Source organism: Salvelinus sp. IW2-2015, linkage group LG22, assembly GCF_002910315.2.
Source record: "Salvelinus sp. IW2-2015 linkage group LG22, ASM291031v2, whole genome shotgun sequence".
NCBI lineage: Eukaryota > Metazoa > Chordata > Actinopteri > Salmoniformes > Salmonidae > Salvelinus > Salvelinus sp. IW2-2015.
Window position 1 is genome coordinate 18,706,366 of NC_036862.1, and position 9,960 is coordinate 18,716,325.

The 9,960-nt window shown below is 41.3% G+C and overlaps 1 pseudogene; it reads right to left on the reverse strand.

The window, feature by feature from the left end:
* Positions 1-3,167: 3,167 nt before the first annotated feature.
* Positions 3,168-9,710, reverse strand: LOC111949791 (olfactory receptor 2A25-like; annotated as a pseudogene).
* Positions 9,711-9,960: the final 250 nt, after the last annotated feature.

Sequence of the window (9,960 nt, forward strand, 5' to 3'; positions counted from 1 at the left end):
TCAGGCAACCATAGACATACCTAGAAACATTCACTCAACCATAGACATACCTAGAAACATTCACTCAACACAAACTCATACACTAAACCCAACACCCCCTTTACATTATAACCACCCAAAACGACAAAACACAAACATTCCCCATGTCACACCCTGACCTAACTAAAATAATAAAGAAAACAAAGAATACTAAGGCCAGTGCGTGACAATCAAAGTTGTCAGACCCCGGTTGCTTGTCATTGTTCATAGACAACAATAATTTTTTCACCTCTTCCACACTCACTTTACAGAATTTAAAATGACAATGTTTGTCTTCCATAATTTGGTCAGATATACTTGGATAAGTAGTGTCAGTGTTTGTTGCTGGCATGTTATGCCTAAGTTTGCTAATCTTGACAATGAAAAAATAATTAAAGTAGTTGGCAATATCAGTGGATTTTGTGATTAATGAGTCATCTGATTCAATAAATGATGGAGCTGAGTTTGCCTTTTTGCCCAAAATTGAATTTAAGGTGCTCCAAAATGTTTTACTATCATTCTTTATGTCATTTAGCTTTGTTTCAGAGTGTAGTTGCTTCTTTYCTTTCAGTTTAGTCACGATTTCTCGATTTGCGTTACGTTTGCCAATGAGTTGTGCAGCCAGACTTATTTGCCATTCTTTTTGCCTCATCCCTCTCAACCATACAATTACTCAATTACTCATCAATCCACAGAGATGTAACAATTTTTCCAGTCATTTTCTTAATGGGTGCAATCTTATTAGTAACTGGGATAAGCAATTTCATTAATGTGTCAAGTGCAGCGTCTGGTCGCTCTTCATTAAACACCACGGACCAACACATATTCTTTATATCAACAACATAGGAATCACTACAAAACTTATTGTATGACCTCTTATACACTATATTAGGCCCAGCCTTTGGAACTTTGGTTTTCCTAGATATGGCTACTATATTGTAATCACGACATCCGATGGATATGTATACTGCATTAAAGCAAATTTCTCCAGCATTAGTAAATATGTGCTGTTTGTAACTACTCTGGTAGGTTGACTGATAACCTGAACCAGGTTGCAGGCGCTAGTTACAGTTTGAAGCTTTCGCTTGAGTGGGCAGCCTGATGAAAGCCAGTCAATATTTAAATCACCCAGAAAATVTCTCTCTCTGTTGATATCACATACATTATCAAGCATTTCACACATGTCATCCAGATACTGACTGTTAGCACTTGGTGGTCTATAGCAGCTTCTCACCAGAATGGGCTTTAGGTGAGGCAGATGAAACTGTAGCCACATTACTTCAACACTATTTAACATGAGATCCTCTCCTCTCTCGAAATAACAAATGTTTATTTACAAAACAGGGGGCAGGCAAATGACAGGTCAAGGGCAGGTAGAGGTCAGTAATCCAGGGCAGAGTCCGTAAGGTACAGAAGGGCAGGCAGGCTCAGGGTCAGGGCAGGCAGGGGTCAGTAATCCAGGGCAGTGCGAAAAGGTACAGAACGGCAGGCAGGCTCAGGGCCAGGGCAGGCAGAATGATCAAAAACTGGCAGAACTAAAAAACAAGAACTAACGAGAAACAGGAGTACGGGGAAAAACCTGGTAGGCTTGACGAGACAAAACAAACTGGCAACAGAGAACCAGACAAACACAAAACACATGCATAAATGCACAGGGGATAATGGGGTAAATGGGCGACACCTGGAGGGGGGTGGAGACAAGCACACGACAGGTGAAACAGATCAGGGTGTGACACCACTGTATCATCAAAGATATTATCTAAGTTAGTTTCAGAGATTGTCAGAATATGAATGTCTGTTACTAGCAAATGATTGATTTCATGAACTTTGTTTTTTTAAACTACATATATTAATGTGGGCTTTTTCTAGCACTTTTCTGGGATGCTTGATTGTTTTTATTGCTTTACTGGGAAGCTTAGCAGAGGTAGACATGCTAATGTTATTTATGTTAGTGCAGGGTGAGCTGCACACAGTGGACTTCCTCCTGGGGCTCACCACCTACTAGGACATTTGAATATTACTGTATAACTGAACATGCACAATGTAATCATGTATGTCAAATATGTACGTTGAAAAAATTGTATGGTAAAAGCAATGTGTGGGTGTCCCTAACATTGCCAAAAAACAAAGAGCTGTGAATGGACCAGTGGTTCACTAATCAGGGACTTGATGAGCTTGGCAACAGTAACAAGGGTTGATGTGTAATGCTACTAGGGTACGCGTGCCCTGGGTAGAAAACGTTTCTTTGCGACTATCAGGTGACATCCCCATGACAAACCAGGAACTACAGGAAAACCTCCAAGCGACCATGAAACAACGTCCGAGGATTGTCCTAAAACTGTCCTCTGGAAAATCCTGGGACAAAAATGGAACTAGACAAAACATCCAGGGGACCATGACGCAACGTCAGAAGAATGTGCTAAAACGCAGTGGCAAGCTGTGACTATCAAACGTAGGCCTTAAGAGAGACCAAAAACCTTCAATAGCCTAAATTCTATCAAACTAAAAAAGTCCCAAAAAGAACAGAACCAGCACAGACACAACATGTGACACAAAGCATTTAATAATAAGACCAGCAAAACAAAAACACTATTTACACAATAACCAGATGAGGCAGTCTGGGCATTGTGATCACGGCGCGCTGCCTAGTGACTATCTCTTTTACCAGCCGTAAGCACTCAGTGTGCTATACTGGGAGCAGTGACATCCAAGTAATAAACCCTCACAAAAGTGTGTGGTGATGCCCAACTCGCCGCAGCACAAATATCTCCTATAGTCAACCCTTTATTAAACAAGACACCGCCAGACCCCTGGTGGAGTGGACGCATACACCGCTAGGTAACCCCTGCCCCTTGCTGCTATATGCCAGGGAGATAACCTCTACAATCCAGTTGGAGAGATGCTGCTTAGAGAGCGCCCTGCCACGAGCTGGATTAGCAAAACAGACAAAAAGCTGTTCACATAACCGGATATCAAGGGTCCATTCAATGTATGTGCGTAAAGCTTGCACCGGACACAAGGTATTTAACCTCTGTTGCTCTCCAGAAGCAAATGGATGAAGTGAAAAAGGAAATAGCTCAAAAGCTAAGGACCTGTAGGACATAGCCATGACTTTCGGGGAGAAGGCCGCATTTGGACGCAATGTCACCTCAGAGTTGCCCGGGGAAAACTGAATACAGGAAGGGTGTACAGATAACACTTGAAGGTTCACAACATGTTTAGCCGAGGCCAAAGCTGCACACAGCGCCTCCAAAACCAGTGCCAAGTCCCATGTGGGCACAAAAGGTTTAGATACGGGTCTGAGACAATGTAAACCTTTCAGGAACCGCACCATCAGAGGGTGAGCCCCCAGTGAGGCTCCATTAATCCCCACATGACATGCTGAGCTAGCAGCCATGTATACTTTTAACGTGGAGAATGCTTGTTCCTGCTATAAAATCTCCTGTAAAAACATAAGGATGTCATTCACAGAGCACTGAAAAGGAACAAGTCCTTTATCTTGGCACCAAAGCTCAAACGGTTGCCACTTATATGCATACAGCCCTCTCATGGAGGGCACCCTTGCAGACTGAATGGTTGAAATAACATTCAGAAGTAAACCCCTAGCCAGCAGATTGGCCCTCACAGGGGCCAGGCCAATCAAATCTCTGGCCTCTCGTGCCAAACCTGTCCGTGCACCTTGGTCAACAGGTCGCTGTGCAATGGGAGTTACCACGGGCCCTACCTAAAAGGCAAATGATCTCCACTAACCAAGTTACTTGAGCCAACGGAGCCACAATAATTAATGATAATGAGTCAGAGCGACTGGCGCAAACGTGCAAAAGAGGGTCAGAGGACACTGTTGCACCAAAGATTCCCTTCCCAACAGGGCAATCGGGACACCCATCGATAAAAATAGACGACAGTGTGTGTTTTCGTGCAATGGGTAAAGATCTATGTCGGCCATTCTGAACTGGGCAGCCACCCAGGGGTGTAGTCTCCAATCCTGTGGAAGAGGGCCCCTCTGGATAGCATCTCTGCACCAGAGTTGAGGCAACCGTGAACATGCACCACCCAAAGTGAGAGCGAATGTGTATGGCTCCACAGTAGGAGGTGGAGTGACCGAGTCCCCCCCCTTTCTGTTGATGTATGCCACCGTCGTCATGTTGTCGGATCTGACCAGCACCTGCCGGCCCGACAAATGCAAGAGGAGGCGCCTGAGCGCTAAGTACACGGTCATGAGTTCCAGGCAATTGATATTCTGGGGACCCTGTGACATCGTCCATACTCCCCAAACTCAGATAGAGGACCTACCTGGTAACAAAGTATGCCACTCTGTCTTGATAATTGACACAGAAAACACACACCATCATTGCGGTGTGCTAGCTAGCTAATGATCGAACAATAGAAAAAAAGTTAATGCCTGTATGTATGTAATGTGTCTGTATCTATGTAATGTAATGTTTTTGTTCTATGGACTATAGGGACCACAATGGAAATAAGTCAGACTTTTTCTTGCTCCCGAACATACAAGGGGCTTGAAGACCTTTGCAATCAAGACTTGTTTTTTTATGTCTTTTATTCATGTCAGAAAATGTCACATTTTTCTTTCACTTTGAAAATGTAGAGTAGTTGTGTAGATGAGTGGGTGAAAATCTCAATGTAATCCCTTTTCGATTGAAATTTTAGGCAAAATGTGAAAACTGTGCAAGGGTGTGTAAACATTCATTATAGGCACTGTATTTTGAGTTTATGACAAGCAAGTCRCAACTTATTAACCAATCAAACTGTAATTAACTTGATGTAATTTCTTAAAAGATGTTGGGCTACAGAGAAATTATGCCAAAATGCCATGTATTTTTACAGTCAATTCCAGCAAATATAAGTAACAAAACACATAATTCAATATTACCAAAAAATTACAATCCGGTTATGTTTAAGGTTAAAGGCCTAGTACCTTTTTTACAAGCGTGCCTGATTTTAACCATCCTAACACTATACATAATAATATTAAAAAGTGCAAGACATATTCGAAAATAAACTAATAAGAAAGTGTAAAGTATAGGTGGAAGATGTGTAGTATCATATCTGCCTTGTAGAATCGCAAATAAACATCCAAATGAGAAGTTCAGCAAAGAGGCGGTGGTGTACAAGTGTGAAATGCTTTCTGTTTTGTCTCTTTTGAAGACTTTAAACATATTTGTAGAAGTTTTACATATGAGTATATGGTAGGAAATATAATACAAGACAAAGAAACCAAAGTGGCAACAAGACCCGATATGTTATTCAGCATAGTATTTGGACAGGCAAGCTTGACTACCGAGTAGTTATCACAATACATTGTCTAGAACGTTACAAACAAAATTGTAGTCGCAAACTCAGGGAGATAATGATGGCGTTAATGAAAAAATAATACAACCAGGACAGCAGAATTAAGCCACAAATTATTTTTGGTGTCATAATATTGTTATACMATAGAGGATAACAAATAGAAATGTACCGGTCACAGGACATAACTGCTAAATTACTAAATTATGTTATAGCGTATGTGCACAACACATAAATCTGGAGATAACAATAAAGAAGGGAAATATCATGTGTGTCAGAGAGTAAGTAAAACATGAGAGCAGGAAACAAACCAGTGCTCCCATACAACTGATTAACAAACCAAGCRCATAGAAACAGATACATGTGTTCATGAAGGTATTTTTCAATGCAGAAAATTCCTATAAGCAAAGCAATGGCAAAAATTATGACAAAATATAATACAGTTACTGCAGCAAAGTAGAAATACTTCTATTGTCTGATATCACCGTATGCAACAAGCCTAAAGACCTTGAAGTGAGTATAGTTCTACTTGGATATGGGAAACGGTAAAGATGAGCTGTCAATGTATGAAGAAGAGTAAACAATCCTCTATAGAAATGTAGCTTACATATAAGTTAAAACAATGAATTCACAAACAGACAAACTAAATGGATAATTCCTTGACCTGTTCCTATTACAGTGATAGATTTGTCCACATCTATACTAACCAATATAGATGTATTTTCATTCTCCTGATAACATCAAACAATACTATACTTTGTATCCTGCACTCATATTAGTTATTACATTAAAACGCTAAATCAATTGATTACATGTAAAGTATGCTAAATCCAAAATTTAGACCAACGAATTCTAATCCATGATGAACTGCTTAAACTAAGCTCCTCACTTGATTTTTATACTTTATAAAAAAAGCCTGCCATTTTTAAAATTTAACTAGGCAAGTCAGTTAAGAACAAATTCTTATTTACAATGAAGGCCAAACACGGACGACGCTTGGCGCTGCCATATGGGACTCCCAATCATGGCCAGATGTGATACAGCCTGGATTYAAACCAGGTACTGCAGTGACACCTCTTGCACTGGGATGCAGTGTCTTAGACCGCTGCGCCATTCGGTGTGATATGCAAATGATCACCAATACTTGGAAACTATATAGAGAAACAGATACCATTTTGTAACACAGGCCCTCCAGGAGGTTCAAAGGCTTTATTCAATTCTATAGAAATATAGCAAGTAGAAGAACGGAAGCAAAGCTGTTACAGTACACATGGTCAGAGGTACATTCTTAAATAAAGAGAGAAGTTTATTAGGATAGTGCAGCACATCAGAAGAATACACATCCTTAATGTTATGTTATTGAACAGGCTGTGTTAGTGGCMTATGATCCTATTAAAACAATGTATGTGTGGTGACACTCTAGCTTGGTAGTCTGACAAAGGGATGGTTGCCTGGACCCAGATTAAATCTACAACCTGGACTAAAATATACCGTCAATGGAGATTCTCCATTGAGAATGTTTTTTATTCTAGGACGTCTTCTTCTGGGTCTTGTACTCCGTCCATTAGTCTTGTTCCCGAACACTGAAGGCATGTATCTGGGTACTGTTGAGGAGTTACCTTGCTAGCTTCAGTCTGAATGCAAAAGAAATGGTCCTCCATTGGGTGGAGCCAGATCCTGGGGACATGGAGCTTTGGTGTGGCTTGAATTTAGGGTGTGTAGAGGTTCAAAGGGGAGAGTAGGTCTGACAGGTAGGGTGGTCCGATGCCTTTTAGGGCTTTGTAGACGAGGAGATTTTTTAAGTAAGTTATTTGAGCGATAGATCAGCAATTGAGTAAAATGTATGACAATATTTCACAAATTAGAAAATGTTTTACATGTCTGATTTCCACCATCCTCAGCCCCATTCATTATTGCAACTACAAGTAACAAAACACACAAGTCACATCACAAAAATCGAACAATCATGACAGAAAAGGTCACACTCATGTTTAGCTTATGTTTTAGGATTTGCAGCTGTGAGTGTTTCAGGGTAAGTCTCTAAGAGTTTTGCACACCTGGATTGTACAATATTTGCACATCATTTAAAAATATTTATTATTGATACACCATCCAAAGAGTAATAGTAACTTCACAACTACTCATCTACCAACAGGGTTGAGTAGGTTACTTTCTTAATGTAATCCGTTACAGTTACTAGTTACCTCAAAAATGGTAATCAGCAACGTAATGTTTGGATTACACAAACTCAGTAACGTAATCTGATTACATTCAGTTACTTTTAGATTACTTTCTCCTTAAGAGGCATTAGAAGAAGACAAAAATGTATGTTACCAATTGAACAACATCTACTGCAGGATAAATCAGTTTTAAAGTTTACATAGCTGGCCATATACGGATGTTAAATTGTATCTTTATCGGTTGGTTATGCAGGCTTCTTCTAACCCRTCGCTTTCTACTACATATAATAATACGATTAAATTATATCTTTACATTACAAACCAAAGTCWGTCAGAATTAAAAGCCTCACTTTATTCCATAGGCTGGGATCYGCACTATGTAGCTGTTGCAAGAGCACATTTTTCATTGGCTGTCCACTGGTTTCAAAAACAATGATTGATAGGCAGTTTAAACTTCTTGAATTCAACCATTATCGGGTTCAAATACACATTTAGATTTGTGAACAGCCATCCACAACAACCACAATTTGTGAGGCGCAAAYAGYTAAATGAGAGAGYAGCAGTGGCATTCACATTAATGTGCTATGTAGATATCAATAATAAGTGATATCCGTATCACCGTAGACTACACCCCTGCTGTCATCCTTACCTCCAAGSRTTTATTCAAATTGGATAATCTTTGGATGCAGTAGTCGCACCATTGAAAGACATAGCTTGGACTGTAGCCTACAAATGCCTATTCCTGCTCTCTTCACACGATCMATCAAACACATATCATAGTGGTCTGAATTATGGTCAGACTTGCTCACTTTGAACAAATTTAAACTTGCACGTTTTTTCAATGCTGATTTGAATGTCATTGAGAAAATAAAGAAGTGTCAAAGATAATTTTTTGGTAACATMCTTTCTGAATTAAAAGTAATCATCGCAGTAATCATCTAGGTTTTCAAAAGTATCTGTAATCTGATTACAATATTTTAGCTGGTAACGTAATGGATTATAGTTCGTTTTCATGTAATTRCACGTAATCCGTTACTCCCCAACCCTGTCTACCAATAGGTGCCCTTCTTTGCGAGGCATTGGAAAACCTCCCTGGTCTTTGAGGTTGAATCTTTGTTTGAAATTCACTGCTCGACTGAGGAACCTTACAGATAATTGTATGTGTGGGGTACAGAGAACAGTTAGTCATTAAAACGTCTTTCTAAACACTATTTTTGCACACAGATTAAATCCATGCAATTTATTATTTAACTTGTTAAGCATATTTTTACTCCTGATTTATGTAGGCATGCCATAACAAAGGGGTTGAAGATTTATTGACTCAAGACATTTAAACTTTACATTTTGTATTCATTTCTACAAATTCTAAAAACATATTTCCACTTTGACATTATGGGGTATTGTGTGTAGGCCAGTGACACAATCTCAATTTCATAAATTTTAAATTCAGGCTGTAMCACAACAAAATGTGGAAAAAGTCAAGGGGTGTAAATACTTTATGAAGACAATAACCTAAAAACAAGACCAAAAATACACTGCAGTTGCTTACAAATATGACAATGGATGTTCCTGACTGTTCGTACGAAGGTACAAGCTGGCCGAAGAAGAGACCGGGGGACGACCAATAGCCTGTGCGGCCCGGAAGCAACCGGTTAACAGCATGTGTCTACGGCTCCAGAGTCGGAGGGGGCGCCGGAACCCGAACCCCCTGGGGAACCCCTGGAGGAGGAGCCCATCCTCCCCCTCCTCGATTTCGAGGGGCCAGTCGAGATCCCCGCTGGGGGCCAACTGAGGGGACAATTCGGGACAGCCCAGTGGGAGGATCTGAACTTGAAAGCCGCCGCGCCCAAGTGATAGCGGTGGATGGACAGCTACTTCCGGGGGTGACTGACTGGCAATACCCCCATTTCCAAATGAAGAATAACCTTTTGTATCAGGTGTCACGCCAACAGGGGGAACTTCGAGAGGTATTGTTGCTGCCCCGACGGTACGTGGGAACCACTCTTCAGTTGGCCCACACCCACCTGTTGGGGGCGCACCTGAGAATGGAGAAGACCCGGGAACGGATCGCCCGGGATGAGGAGGGCCGTGGAAGACTACTGTCGCAGCTGCCCGGAGTGTCAACTCATGGCCCCAGAAAGCCCACTTCCAAAGCCCATTGGTCCCCCTACCGATCATCGGGGTGCCCTTTGAACGCATCGCCATGGACATAGTGGGACCCATGGTAAAAACAGCCAGAGGACACCGGTACATCCTGGTGATAGTAGATTATGCCACCCGGTATCCCGAGGCCATTCCACTACGGGCGGCGGTATCCAAGGGAATCGCCCGGGAGCTGTTCCACCTCTTTAGCCGGGTGGGCATACCGAACGAGATCTTGACAGACCAAGGTATGGAGTTTATGTCCTGCCTCATGAAAGAGTTGTGTATCCTRCAGATCAAGCAGATCCGGACC